At 42.3% G+C, this 16,097-nt stretch overlaps 1 protein-coding gene across 6 annotated transcripts in view; it reads left to right on the top strand.

Moving 5' to 3' along the window:
• BMP4 (bone morphogenetic protein 4) overlaps positions 1 to 16,097 on the top strand; it is a 449,922-nt gene that overhangs the window by 317,223 nt on the left and 116,602 nt on the right. For all 6 annotated transcript variants that reach the window (XR_008848789.1, XR_008848785.1, XR_008848787.1 and 3 more), the window contains 3 exons: positions 2,340 to 2,441; positions 3,619 to 3,724; positions 9,268 to 9,399. The gene's annotated coding sequence lies outside the window, so the exon portion shown is untranslated. The remainder of the gene's footprint in view (positions 1 to 2,339; positions 2,442 to 3,618; positions 3,725 to 9,267; positions 9,400 to 16,097) is intronic.

Below are 16,097 nucleotides of genomic sequence, written 5' to 3'. Positions count from 1 at the left end.
TAGCTATAGATGGGGGTCAGTGGTCAGTGTTTCCAATGTCCCCATAAAAAAGCAGGTTTTTTATTTTTTTCCCCCTCACAAAAGAAGGCAGTAGAGAGAGACCAGTATCATACCCGTATATCTTAAAGGGAATAATAGTTACTAGTTAAAGTCTACATAGGTCACTCTGTCGCTGCCCATCTTACTAGGCCAATTTTCTAGGCTCCTAAATATGATTCTTGTGCCCTATTGGGTGGGTTTCAACCTATGGTAGCCTACACCATTCCGTAGAAAGTACACTATATTAAATAGACAATACTCAGGAATATGTCTGTATTATATTACAGTGGTCCCTCAACATACGATGGTAATCCGTTCCAAATGGACCATCGTTTGTTGAAACCATCGTATGTTGAGGGATCCGTGCAATGTAAAGTATAGGACAGTGGTCTACAACCTGCAGACCTCCAGATGTTGCAAAACTACAACACCCAGCATGCCCGGACAGCCAACGGCTGTCCGGGCATGCTGGGAGTTGTAGTTTTGCAACATCTGGAGGTCCGCAGGTTGAAGACCACTGGTATTGGAGGTTATACTCACATGTCCCCGCCGCTCCGGACCGTCACTGCTCGTCATAGCTGCCCTGGATGTCGCCTTCCATCACTGTTGCAGCGTCCCCGAGGTGTCCCCGACGCTCCGGCAAGGCCTCTGCTTCCCCGGCATCCTCGCTCTCCGTCGCCGCCATCACGTCGCTACGCACGCCGCTTCTATTGGATGATGGGACGGCGTGCGCAGCGACGTGATGACGACGATGGAGAGCGCTGATGATGCAGGGGATCCCGAAGAGGACACGCCGAAGTCCTGAGGACAGGTAAGTGATTGTCAGCGGACCACACGGGGCACCTTAAATGGCTATCCGGTGGCAGCTGAAGCAGTCTGCGCTGCCGGATAGCCGTTTATGCGATGGCCCCGACATACAAAAGCATGGTGGTGCTGCCTTCAACATGCGATGGACTCTGAGAGTGATCGTATGCTGAAATGATCGTATGTCGGGGCCATCGTAGGTCGGGGGGGGGGTCACTGTATACATATATGACCCCTGAATAAACACTGTAATGGCCCTTTTAGAGGTAGAAAGAAGTTCAGACACCATAGAAGGTATGATCTTGGTGGAATCGTTCCTGTAGAGGGCAAAAAGACAAGCGGCAGAGGACGAGGCAAGAAGAGGGAAATGGTGACATAAAACTTCTGACCTCGAAGGTTGATAAAGCCAAGAGACCACTAGGTCTCTTCATAGACATTCCGCTGACCCACTTACCAGCGTTAATTGTAATCAGTCACTGATTACTGTCCTAGAAAGTGAATGTTTTTGGTCACTACTTACTAATTGCTTCTGATCCCTGACATAAAGAGCAGAACCTTCACCGGGCGACAATGAGCACAATGGGTAATCTTTCCCAAGTGAAAAGGGATATCAAATTGTTGAATCCTCCATCATTTCACTATTATTACTAAAATATCGCAAACTATATAAAATAAGATCTTTCTTGTAATAAGTCTGGGGTCTATACATGAAAGCAAAATATTAGCAAAATTTAGTTTGCATGTTTTTTTTTTCTTTCTGTTTTTTTTTTTCTTTGATTGGAAAACTTTTTTTCTATTCAGAATCCAAAAACTTCAGTTGACCATATAGCTAACTTTCGATCTTTTGTATATAAAACGTGATACCTGCCTTATAATAGTTCCACAGGAGTTATTAAAAAAAACTATTTTTCTCCTCTTTATCAGACCAGCCCCTCACCCTCCTTCCCTCGCTCATTCTTCACTTTAAAGGTTAGCTGTCTTGCCTGAGGCACTGGTGACCTGCTGCCTTGTCTTTGATGCCTTGAATATCAGGCATAACCATTCTGCAGAAAGAATTTCATTTTAAAGTGGCAATAAGCTAAAAGCCGAGTGCTTTTCAGCTGTTTGACAGAGCAATTACGCACATTTCAACTGATCTGCACAAGTCCGATAACCCCGGCTCTGAGATAATTGTCTGTTAACTTAATATCCACAAACCCTTCTCTTACTCTGCACTGGAGGAAATAGGACATCAACAACCACCGTGTCCAGCTTCTACTTATTATATCTATAAATGCCCTAGAAGGGTTAGTTCAGATGAAGTTGGATATGCTGTGAGGATTATGCACCCTATATCTGCAGCAGTTCACCTTACAGTATACATATACAAAAATGAGTTTATACCAACACCTTTAAATGGGCACTGTCACCAACTTTTATTTTTGATATGTTGTAGTACTTATGAACTACAACATATCTCTAATATAGTTTAATTATTATTTTTTTTTTATTAACAGTGTGTATTTTACGTTTGAAAACCGCCCACTAGGGGTCACCTAGAATCTTGGCACCTCCTCCTTGACACTTGGCTGTGGCAACCACCATCATTTCCGGGAAAGGTACAGTTCCTTTTATACCCCCAACAACTATCCAACTGCAGCTCTTCAACTATCCAAGCAGATTGCTTTTAAGGTACAAACAGAATAATACTTAATTTTTCCTGTGGGGGTTGCTGCAGGAGGAATTGATCACTCTGTTTCCGCTCAGATTACAGCCCAGTAGTTAGGACAACATGTGGTCTGGTTATAATGTAACAATAATGCAGGAAAACGAAGAGACAAGATGGCGCCCACCAATCAGTGGGGTACTTTATTCTTCAGTTGTGAACATATAGCGTCAGGTCAGGGAGTCAGACAGACAGCGGGAGACGCATTGGGACGACCTTTTCGTGTGTGATGATGCACTTCCTCTAGCCGACGCTCCGAGCGTCGGCTAGAGGAAGTGCGTCATCACACACGAACCGGTCGTCCCGATGTATCTCCCAAAAAATAAAAATTTAAAAGGTACACGGCCACTCAAATTATATCAAAATAATTGTGCAAACACAACAATAAATTCCCCCTTAGTGTCCGGATCAACCCCCCTTCAGGCACTGTACGTGACATAACACAGTGTATCAGTTTTGCTGGAGTGTTCTATTAAGCTATAGACCCCGAAATATATAATTTTTTGGGGCATTTGTGGCTAAAATTGCCTTCATTTGTGTATGCATAACAGAATTCAGCACGGCTCCTAGTTATTTGTATATTGTAAACTGTATTGTACACGGTTTGTAGAACCAAAAGAGTTAACCAGACTCATGGCCTCGGTTAGCGAATGTTCGTTCCCTATTGACAATTTTTCCACTTGTCTCTTCTGGTTGATTTTGGATGCTGGACAGGTGGTTGAGAGTTGGAGAATCCAGTACTGACCACAACTTCCAGTCTTCTGTGGTGTACATACATGGGAAATAGCAGTAATATTTGTAAAGCACTTTAGAGGTCACGCCATTCTCACTGACCGCAGCGTAGGAATACTAATAATGCAGGTGTCGGCAGTCCTGCACATGTGCTAAACTACTGACCTCTGGGTAGCCACAGGAAAGTGAATCGGATGTGATCATTGGCTGAGGAGAATCTATCGTAGGGAATCGGATAAATTAGAATTTGTTTATTTTGCTTCTTGGCCAATTTTGATAGATTTTTGACAAAATGTATAGTTTGTTGCTGACCTTCTTTTTGTCACCTTGATTTGCAGGTATCACAGCATTGTGTTAATGTCCCACAAGAAGAATTGGGAGCAGTCACCCTGTATCTACATGACATCTGTTGGAGCCTTGAAGATCTATGGAGAACCAAACCAGGTATAACTATTCACCGTACTGAATGTTCCATACGAGTATATAAGTACAATACAAATGACTCTTGACTGCCTCCATGGTCTAAGTTTCCAGCAAGGAGGTCTATACGGCTAACTTCTTATAGACCCCTTACTGGAAACTTAGACCATGGAGGCAGTCAAGAGTTGTTTCTATTGTACTTATATACTCGTATGAAGCTGCAAGATACCAGGTTCCTCCCCTCAGCTCAGTTGTGTAGCCAACAGTCCATATAGTGGACACCTCAGAAAATAATAGTCTATTTGATACTCATTTAGTAAGATACATGAGTCAAATCAATACGTAGCACTATACTGGTCTAGTCTCCAAACTGTGGACTCCAGATCTTGCAAACCTACAACTCCCAGCGTGCCCGGAGAGACATTGGCTGTCCGGGCAAGATGGGAGATGTAACTTGCAACAGTTTGGGGACCACTGGTCCATGTCTTTGGATTTGCCGGTATGTCTCTAATGTAGAGAGTCCATGACTACAGACTCATCCTCCAGTTTTATAAGCGGGGCTTCTGCCCTCAGTGTCACTGGCCTTCTGTCTAATTCTAAGAATAAATTAAAATCTAAATACTTCCCATCCAGATTCTTGGCAAGTCCTAATTCTGCTTATTAGAATTGTTTATGCCACTAGGTTTCGGGTTGATGATCCATCAGGCATGAAATGTCTTCTGCACCCGGCCATAGTTAAATGAATGTAGGAAGGATCAAGATGAAGAGTAAGAGGATATTTACCAAACCAGCTGTACATTTCTGTACAAGGTGACATTGTTGCTTAATTTTTTTTAATAAAGTTATATATTAAATGATACAGTGAGTCTCTATGGGTCCATAATAAAGAACTGTAGTTGCTTCATTTACCACCATGTGCAGCTATCTACAAGGGCATATTATGGACATTGGCACCCTTTACTAAACTAAAGGTTTTTGCGCAAAAAAAAAAAAAAATCCCCTGACCTGTTTGTTTGTTTTTAGGGATATTAGAATCCAGCAAAACATGTTTAGCTTAACAAGTCTGATTTTATAGTAGTGTGTTCTGAATTTTTTTGTTGTATTTTTTTGTTGTTTTTTTAAAGTGGTTATCGAGGAACAGAAAAACAGTGCTCATTTCTTTCAAAAAACGCTCCCTGTTTGTCTCCAGGTTGGGTGTGATTTTGCAGCTCCGTTCCATTGAAGAGAATGGAGCCAAGTTTTAATACCACACCCAACCTGGAGACAGACTGGGAGCATTTTTTTGAAAGAAATTATCTCTGTTTTTTTTTAATTCATGGATAACTTTAAACTATTTATGGTTTATTCTAGTTTTGTCATGATTTATATGACTTAAATTATTTTTTCAAGAATTTTTATGTAATGCTTATGTTTTACATTAAAAAAGCTTTTTTGTGCTAATAGGTTGGGGAAGATGTTCCTGTCTTTAGTCCATCAAACCGGCTTTATGCCAGGAAAATGCATGGTGGAAAATATCCATAGTATTAACCTACAGATGATATAGGGGTGCGGTCTTTCTTTTTGTTTGACACTGCCAAAACTTTTCATGGAGCGTATGGGTTTCGGTCCTTACTTTACATCCTTTGTTCTTCTCCTTTATTGGGATCTGGTAACAAGGGCGAGAGTTAACTGGTGATTGTCCACTGTATTTCACCAGAAAGGGTGTCCTTTATCCCCTTTGCTTTTTGCCCTGGCCATTGAGCCCTTAGCCACCCTAACTTGGTCCTCCCCTTCATTGGTTGGGTTTAAGTATGGTTTTATGTGAAGGACATTCTGCTGTTCCTTGGGGACACAGTCTGTTCATTGGGCCCTTTAATGCGCTCTAATTACTGATTTTAGTTATTACTCTGGTCTACTCATAAATAGGGTCAATTCAGTTCTTATGCCATTGGGCTCTCTCCCCCAGCTTCCTCAGGTCCTCTGTACATTTTAGAAATTTTTAATCTGTAAATTATTGAACAAGTCAATGTAAGAGGTGGAATTTATTGTAATGTAAGAGGTAGAAATTGTTGTTTTTCTGTTTGAAAACTTCAATCAGATTATTATTTTTTTTTTTTTAAAAGCCTTTTTGAACATTTTTCATTTTTGATTTTCTAAAAAATCTTTTTAACAATTTTTTTGTTGTTCTAAATGTATTTTGCTCCAATTTTTTTTTAAAACCATTTAGATTTCTGTGACGTTCCTAGGCTTTCCGAAGTCTCCATGTTCCCTCACAAGAGGGGTCCCTGTTGAGAGTCTGTAGTTCAGTGTATGACGCGGTTTTATCACTGTGGCCCCAAAATTTTATGCGCCACAATCACTCGGAAACCTGCACCACAATAATAAATATGGGGCAAAACACACAGAAACCCTACAAAAAAACCCTACAAAAAAACCTACACTATAGATAAATTCCCCTCAATGTTTCTAATGTGCCCTTCAATGGGGCATGCCTCAGCTCTTTTTTCTGTGAGATTGGTACCAAATCTGGCAAAAAATAAATAAAAAATCATCCAAGAGTCGTGAACTCTTACAATGACGTTATCTGGATCCTTCACAGCGGACACAATTCTCAACACAAATATCTTATCCAGGCACTTCTGATACATGTCCTATTCTAGAGGCCATTTATATGAATTAGCATCATTCTGGTTCATTCCCATTGATTCAGTGTAGAATAAATAATAAAAAAATGTGAATAAATACGTAGAAAGCAATAGGTGTACAGGACATACGTGTGATAGAGAAGACACTGAATGAAGATGATGGCATTTAGGCAGCAGTGCCACCTGCTGTGCTCCGAATATTTTTATATTGGAGGTAAATTACTTTACAGCTGTATACAAGGGTTTGAGAGGGAAATGTAACATCCTTTCATCTTGCTTTTAAAATTAACCTGTTATTGGCATTCAGTCGGTCTCTGTATTTGTTCCCTTCTAGTATTGAAAATTCAGATTATTAGCTTTGTGTCCAGTTCTCTGGGAACCTACACTCCCTAATTGTTTATGACCGGTTTATTATAAAAGCGTAGGGTGCGTCATTTTTTTACCACCATTTCCCTGTCATATACACACACGCTGCATTTTTTTTTTTTCTACAGCAGATTGCCAGGGTTTTGAATGCAGTTATATGCAGCATGGTGTGAACAGGTAAAATACATCTTTTAAATATTCTACCTGTTAAAACTAAGGTGCGGACTAGATGCCCGACTAAAAGGAGTACTTCAGAGGTGCTCCCTAACCTGTTGAAAACCTGGCTGTCAGGGCATGCTGGGAGTTGTTGATCTGCCACAGGTTGGGGAACACCACGCTATAGTCATGGTGTCATTCATTTACAAACGCCAATTAGAACACAAAACTGTACTAAAACAATAAAACCTCTTTGGGATGGCTACCCAAAATTGTATTGAAAAGTTGTCTTCTGGTTGAAAAGGGTGGGGTGGCTTTGTCACTGGAAATCTGTTCTAGATGACCGGGTGGTCTTCTCCAAGGGGTGGTCTTTTGTAGTGGCTTCACTATACTATTATAAAATTATAAGGTTTTTGACTAGTGTATCAAAATGGTGCATTTTTTTTCCCTCGTACAGGCCAACATCCTGCGGCCAAAAATATATTTGTTTCCACCAAATAATAAAGATGTGGCATCTTAATCTCTGTAGCTCCTGTATTTTATGATCATGGATGTGCCCCTAGACTTGAGGGGCTTTTTCCCCAACCGGAATTACCATCTTAAGTTCTTTTAGTAAACTGTAAACAGATTCCAAACCTTCAAGGTGCCCGGTCTTGTTCTTCACTGAATCAGCAGAGAACCCATCTCCAGACCAGGGCTGAGACATTATCATCGCGACCTGTTCTCTCAGTAGTTGCTGAGTGTTTACTATTCATCGGAACTTAGTAAAATGGATAGTAGCCGCTGGGTGCTTGTACTTCTGCTTAGGTTTCAGTACTGTGGCTTAGTGGTTAGCACTGTTGTCTTTGCAGTGTCAGGGTCCTAGGTTCAAATCCCACCAAGGACAACTTCTACATGGAGTTTGTATGTTCTTCAGTGTTGGCATGGTTTTCCTCCCACACTCCAAAAACATATAGGTAAACCAGGGACCAATTTGAGTGATGACAAGCTCTGTACAGTGCTTCAGAATATGTGAGCACTATAGTATAATTATAATACTAAAGCAACAGGCTTTATACAACATATAGCTAGGCTGTGTTCTTGATAATTGTTAGACTGGCACTCGGGAGGAAGTAGATCCGCTCGACCACAGTAGTCAGGAACATGAGAGATCGTAGATCCGCTGGACCTGTGTTGCAGATGACGCGGGCCATGCCAGGGAGCAGAGTCTAAGGTGCCACTGGTTTTCACCAAAGCCCGCCGCAAAGCAGGATGGTCTTGCTGCGGCAGGCAGCACCCAGGTCGCTACCCCAGGCACAACTTGACCACATAGGCGGCTGAGGAGATGCAAGGTACAGAAAGGAAGAGACAGGACGTAGTCTGGGTAGCAGGAGGTCAGGACAGGAGCGTAAACAGGAACATAGCAGAAGGTCAGTAGGCAGGCAGCAAGGTACACGGTCAGGTCACGGAATACAGCGTCTGGTACATGGCAAGGAAACATAGTATAACACTTTCACTAAGGCACTGGGGCAAGCAAAGATCCGGCAGATGTATGTGGGAGGAGCAGAAATTTATAACAATGGGACAGGTGAAATCCATGATTATGGGCGTACTGGACCTTTAAATTTCAGAGCTCCGGCGTGCGCGCCCTTGGAGGCGGGGGCACGCGTGCCAGAGCTGAGACGCGAAGGCAGAGGTGAGTGACGGGCGCGTCCCACGATGCGAATCCAAGCCCCGCCGTGTAGCAATAATGTGTAATTGCCAATACATTTATAGGGATCGTGGAGAATCTAATTGTATGTAAAAAAAAAAAATACAATAAAAAGCTGCATCCGGTGAACAGGTGCACTTTAACAGCGACGACACAAATATCTTTTGATAGAAACTAACAAGTACGAGTCGGCCATAAGACAAGACTTTACAGGGGAGGGATGTGCAAACACAGGTGTGTAGTTTTCCTAAGATTTCAATTATTTTGGGGCTATTCATGCTTAAAATCTGTTTTTAGTTAGGAGTCAGGAGCTTCGTCTCAGAGTCAGCCCGGATTCAAGCCCTTTATGTACAGCTGCGGTGCTGGTTTTCCGGAGTATATTTTTGTTTTGTGGTATTTCTTTTCATTACAAAAAAAAAAAATACAAAAAAAAAAAAGGACACGAAAAGGATTCTTGGAATGTTAAATAGAAATGTTTTATTTACTGTATATCTGCAGATGCAAATAATAATTTCCTGTGTTTCGAAGGCATTTCACCACTTAACTGTACAGAGGAAACGTAAAAGGCAATAAAAGGCCAAAAGCATTTTTTTTTGTATGAATAGGTTAATGTTGGCTCTTGTTAACATCCCCCATAGCATCATAATTAGTTTCTGTGTTTGCTTTTGGATTCGTGCATTGTAAAACATTGTACACATTGATGACATAGAGATCTCATTTTATTTTAACAGGGCAATGGCTGACAAGTTTGGATCTGCTGTTTGTATGTCCTTCCTGGGATGGAGACCGAATTACATTTTTCGAAAGTACGTAAGCTCCGGGGGAGATCTTAAATCATGGAGATCGGTTGAGCCAAGAGACAGGTGGGAAACGCATTGATAACTTTTATATTTTTTTATATCACATTACAAGAAGATTTTCCTTTTCTGGTGATTCCAACTGGGGCAGTGGTCTCCAAACTGCGCCCCTCCAGATGTTGCAAAACTACAACTCCCAGCATGCCCAGACAGCCAAAGGCTGTCTGGGCATGCTGGGAGCTGCAGTTTTGCAACATCTGGTGGGCTGCAATTTGGCGACCACTTAACTGGAGGATAAGTAAGTGATACAGTATGGAACCCGCAAAGTAGTGATAAGAAAGTAATCAGTAGGTTAGTAAAGATTTATTTTGATGGATGTTGTTTTGATGATCGCTTTACATTCTCCTCCTCTGGAATACACAGAGAAACAGGGCCAGAAGTAGAGGGCACAGTTCTCTGTGTAAAGACCACACTGGTATATACTGTAACACAACTACAGTGAATGGGATCTGAGCTGTAGTAATCCAGCATGGCCACTACATTATGAATGGAGCTGTTTCTGGCGCTCTATACATTCAGTAATGTGGGCGCGTCTCTTCGCTCAGGCAGCAGGATACATTTAAACTTCTCAGAGACTCATGTGACCAGACGAATTCCTGTAAGTCTGATGACGGAGGTCCCATAGACTTGCATGGGACCTCCAGGAGTGGACTTTCAGGAATCAGTCTGGTTACATGAGCAGGCCTGGTGCAAGGATTTTTGTCACCCTAGGTGAAAGCTAATTTTGCCGCCCCCTGACCTCGCCCATTGGCTCTGCCCTTTGACACCGTTCTACTGGGGTGACACACTGTAACAAACCTCCTCATGTAATATCTTTACTACTGAAGTGACACACTGTAACCAACCTCCTTCTCATATAATCTCCTTACTACTGGGGTGACACAGTGTAACAAACCCTCTCCTAATGTTATCTCCTTACTACAGGGGTGACACACTGTAACAAACCTCCTCCTCATGTAATCTCCTTACTACTGGGGTGAAACACTGTAACAAACCTCCTCCTCATGTAATCTCCTTACTACTGGGGTGACACACTGTAACAAACCTCCTCCTCATGTAATCTCCTTACTACTGGGGTGACACACTGTAACAAACCTCCTCCTCATGTAATCTCCTTACTACTGGGGTGACACACTGTAACAAACCTCCTCCTCATGTAATCTCCTTACTACTGGGGTGACACACTGTAACAAACCTCCTCCTCATGTAATCTCCTTACTACTGGGGTGACACACTGTAACAAACCTCCTCCTCATGTAATCTCCTTACTATTGGGGTGACACATTGTAACAAACCTCCTCCTCATATAATCTCCTTACTACTGGGGTGACACACTGTAACAAACCTCCTCCTCATGTAATCTCCTTACTATGGGGGGGATGGGGGGTTGCGACATGGCAGGGTTTTGCTGGATGGGTGGATGCTTCAGATGCTGGGCTAACTTTATTGCTGTGGGCAGAGTGGCACCCACATAGAAAGAGCCGGCCCTGCACATGTGTCTCGGATCTTGGGCTACAAGATCGTCCGGAAAGTTTAAACATAAACCGCTGCTCAAGCAAAGGGAGATTAATTCTTTAAAACACAGAAGTAATGTGTACGCCATAGGGCAGGGTTACTCGATAAGAATAAGTTATAGTCAGCAGCCAGTTCAAGGGCTAAGCTAAACAACAATAGTAAAGATGTCGTTTTGCTAATGTTTTGCAAACCTTATAGAATTGTATATAAGATTAACTATTTGTTAGTGGAACTGTCAGTCCAGACCTCAGACTCATTCAGACATCTGATGAGACCTCAAATTAATATGGATTCAAGACCAGACTTTTCAGTTCATTAATCAGATGCTTTACCAGTCCCTAATCAGATTCCAGACCGGACCCCTAAAATTAATTCAGATCTTAAAACGGACAAAAAAATATATTTACTTATCATGTTCAGTTTAGGACGCTGTTACACAATAACATTGACCAATGTTAGATTTGCAGGGTCCAGATATCAGGGTCCACATCCTGGATTTGGATCATGGTTTGCCAGTTTTGTAACCCCTGCCATATGGTATTGGGGCAGCCAATAAGCCACAAACCAACTAATCCTACTTTTGGAAAATACTTTTTAGTGTATTGTGCATATTTCGTATATTTACTCAGTAAAAAAGAAAAATGATTCAAAATCTTCTGAACAGAACTACCAGTAATAGGTCACTCTAATGTGCCAATAAGAAATTACCAAGAGTCACATGTGCCTGAGACATTGCCAAATAAATAAAGTCACATAAAGTATTGAGATTCAAAGCATACGAGTATGCGGGGGTCGTGACATCATAGCCACGCCCCCTCGTGACATCACACCACCTATATGCAATTCTATGGGAGGGGGTGTTGTAGCTGTGGAGTACTCCGAACGCTGGCCCAGTGAAGTACCCCCTTTAATATTCAGTAGGTTCCCCATATTGCAGCTATAGGACATGTCAAATTTTAAATTTGAGTTTTTCTGTGTTAATGAAGAGATAGTTGTACATACTGGACACAATCACTACTCTATTGAAGATTAGGATCACAAACCACAACTTTTTCTCAGGTCTGGAAATTTGAGTTTAAATGAATTAGTATAACCCAATTTTTATTATTTATATTAAATGTTTTTATTTTCTGGTTGTATTTTTTATTTATTACATTTTTTTGTACATTATTATGGGGGATTTCATCAACAGAATTTAGATCTATGCTTTACAGCAACAATAGACTGAAGCTGTTTCACTCAGATCAATAGAGAAGTTGTCTGGGTGTGCCCTGTGACCTTTGCAGAGGGGATGCTGAGCTTGGAGGAACAGCTATTGTGTGTACCACTGTTATCTATACACTGATGTCACCTTTCACTGTATGTTGATAAGGAGTAAAGGATAGGAAATTATTTGTACAGAACTTGAAATCTCCGCTTAGTTTTAAGCCAAGTGGCCAAAATGGCAACTGCAAGATTTCAATGGGCGCTGTCAGATTCAAATCCTTTTTATATGTTGTACATCTTGGCAAAACATTAAGCCTTGTAATATACTTCATTAGAAAAATGTGTTTCCTTATAGAAAGCATGGCTTATATAAGAAAAAAAAAATCTAGGGGTCCTCATACCATCCAGAACATAATCCTATTTGGCTGCAGCATCATCTTTGAGCTGAAGCACGGGATGGGACTAGCACTCCTCTGTGCTCTCTCCTGTCCTATCAGACTGCAGCAGAGAGGAGGGGGTTACAGAGCAGCCTCAGTGATTGGATGAAGAGACACAGCACAGCAGACTCAGGGAGGAAGATGAGTCATACAGAGTAGGACATGCTACCTCCAGAACACAGGATGACAAACTAAGTGAGCAACAGATAGAAAGTTTTTGTCAGAAATGTAGGGACTAGACACATAAAAATAACATCTAATTATTATTTTTAATATTTCTAAGTATATGAGAGGTACGCTTTCAGGATTATTTTAACATATAGTGTAGTAAAATGGGGGAAAAAAATAAATAAATATCCATAAGTTTTCGATTGAAAACAATAGGTAATTTTCTGATCACACATTCCCTTAAATAACTAGTGGAAGTAATAGAGTTTAATAGAAAAATTCAAAGTAGTCACAGCACTGGTAAAAACATTTATAAATGGATGTTTTTACCAGTGCTGTGACTACTCTGGACTTTTCTATCCTGGAGACAGTGAAGGAGGACTGACTGCATGTGCACGGAGGAGGTGAGCACTTTTCATTACTTCTTTTTTGCTAATAGAATTTAATGCAGTGTTTTATTTTTCAATCAGGGGGCCTCCGGCTGTTGCCAAACTACAGATCCTAGCATCCAAAATAGTCTAGAGGTGGGGGGATGGGCAATGCACCACTAATAGTTGCAGCCTTGTTTAGCACAGTAAGAGAGATCCCAACAAAGGAAAAATGGGGTGCCAGATACTAGCAGAACATAGCAATTCCACAAAATATCCAAAAGGAGAAAAAGAATGTGTCTGCACTCACCATCTAATTGCAGTAAAAGTCAGACTTTCATGTGGTATGTCCATACAAAAAGCTGACTTCACCCGGTGCAGGGAGGGAAGGCAGCCGGAGCAGGGGCGGATCACTGGGACAACAGCAACGTTTTGCGTCACAGACGCATCTTCCGGTTCCTAGACTTTTACTGCAACTAGATGGTGAGTGCAGACACATTCTTTTACTCCTATTAAATACAGTTCCTAGCATGTCCGGACAGCCAAATGCATGATGGGAATTGTAGTTTTGCAACAGCTGGAGTCACCCTGGTTGGGAAACACTGATGGATGGATGATTTTACTCAATGGTTACTTTCTTTCGTTTCATCTGGTGCCCTCTGTAGCTTGAATTTATGATTATTAAATATAACAATCTCCTCCAAAAGGAAGAACATTCTGATACTAGTCAAACCAGAGTCTCCTCCAAAGGTAGGAGTCCTCTAGAGCAGTTTAGGGGGTTCTTGTACTTCATCAGGGTCATGGTTGGCCAGAGAGATCCCTTCGATGCAGCATTAAAGAGACTCAGTGGTATATGGACTCTTGAAGGAGTCAATAAATTGAACTTTAAGGTAGTATGGTAGTATCGGCCGCTGCCCGATTGCCTCCCCCTGCCTATCCTCTGGCCAGAGACTGCCACTGCCCCATTGCCTTCCCCTTCCCCGGTTTTATAATTACCTGTTCCCAGGGTCCGCGCTACTTCTAGCTCCGGCGGCGTCCTGAGCTGTCACTCTGCGCCGGGCCACTGACTGTGAACGTCGCATTGAGGACGTCACTCGTCATTGTGCAGGACACAGCAACAGCGCAGGACGCTGCCAGAGCCAGAAGTAGCGCTGACCCTGGGAACAGGTAATTATAAAATCGGGGATGGGAGAGGCAATGGGGCAGCGGCGGTCTCTGGCCAGAGGATAGGCATGGGGAGGCAATCGGGCAGCAGCGGTGGTTGGACTCAGGACAGGCAGGGGGAGAGAAGCGGGTGGCGGCGGTCTCTGGCCCCGAAAAGCCGATGCAGTTCATTGATTTAAGCGCCTGCATTATCGGCAAGGTAATTGCCAATACCGATAACTTAGAAAATCGTGAATATCGGCCCATAATCGGTCGATCCCTAACATACAGTCATGGCCGTAAATGTTGGCACCCCTGAAATTTTTCAAGAAAATGAAGTATTTCTCACAAAAAAGGATTGCAGTAACACATGTTTTGCTATACACATGTTTATTCCCTTTGTGTGTATTGGAACTAAACCAAAAAAGAGATGAAAAAAAGCAAATTGGACATAATGTCACGAAACTCCAAAAATGTGCTGGACAAAATTATTGGCACCCTTAACCTAAAATTTGGTTGCACACCCTTTGGAAAAAAATTACTGAAATCAGTCGCTTCCTATAACCATCAATAAGCTTCTTACACCTCTCAGCCGGTATGTTGGACCACTCTTCCTATAAGCATCAATAAGCTTCTTACACCTCTCAGCCGGAATGTTGGACCACTCTTCCTTTGCAAACTGCTCCATGTCTCTCTTATCGGAAGGCGCCTTTTCTCAACAGTAATTATAAGATCTCTCCACAGGTGATCAATGGGATTTAGATCTGGACTCATTGCTGCCACTTCAGAACTCTCCAGCGCTTTGTTGTCATCCATTTCTGGGGCTTTTTGACGTATGTTTGGGGTCATTGTCCTGCTGGAAGATCCAAGATCTCAGACACAAACCCAGCTTTCTGACACTGGGCTGTACAGTGCGACCCAAAATCCATTGGTAATCCTCAGATTTCATGATGTCTTGTACACATTCAAGGCCCCCAGTGCCAGAGGCAGCAAAACAACCCAAAACATCATTGACCTCCACCATATTTCACTGTAGGTACTGTGTTCTTTTCTTTGTAGGCCTCATTACGTTTTCAGTAAACCGTAGAATGATTTGCTTTACCAAAAAGCTCTATCTTGGTCTCATCTGTCCACAAGACGTTTTCCCGGAAGGATTTTGGCTTATTCAAGTTCATTTAGGCAAAATGTAGTTTTTCTGTCTCTGTGTCAGCAGTGGGGTCCTCCTGGGTCTCCTCCATAGTGGGGTCCTCCTGGGTCTCCTCCATAGTGGGGTCCTCCTGGGTCTCCTCCATAGTGGGGTCCTCCTGGGTCTCCTCCATAGCGGGGTCCTCCTGGGTCTCCTCCATAGCGTTTCATTTCATTTAAATGTCGACGGATAGTTCGCGCTGACACTGATGCTCCCTGAGCCTGCACGACAGTTTGAATATCACACACCTGTTACTTGCCCCAGGTGAGTTTAAAGGAGCATCACATGCTTGAAACAATCTTATTTTTCCCCAATTTTGAAAGGGTGCCAATATAATCCTTTTCTGTGAGAAATTTTCTTTAAAAAATTTCGAGGGTGCCAACATTTACGGCCATGACTGTATAACACTGTAGTTACAGAGGATGTTCCCTGAGGCCTTACAACAAACTATGTGTAATTTACCTTGGCTGTTTAACCCCCTCAGTCCTGTTTGTCTGTAGTCAACAAGTTTCTACAGAGTTCAGATTTCGCACCATCGGACCTTCATCCGAGCCACGTGATCTCCGTAATTGGCTGGATTCTTTCTCCCAGCCCTTAAATATCGATCTGGACAATGTCTGTAACATCTATTTCTTTTTTTACGCCTTGCCTCTGGGAATAGCAATACACATAAAAACATAG

This window comes from Hyla sarda, chromosome 11, assembly GCF_029499605.1.
Source record: "Hyla sarda isolate aHylSar1 chromosome 11, aHylSar1.hap1, whole genome shotgun sequence".
In the NCBI taxonomy this organism is placed as follows: Eukaryota; Metazoa; Chordata; class Amphibia; order Anura; family Hylidae; genus Hyla; species Hyla sarda.
Note: the sequence above shows the minus strand (reverse complement) of the source record. Positions and strands in the feature narration are given on the sequence as shown.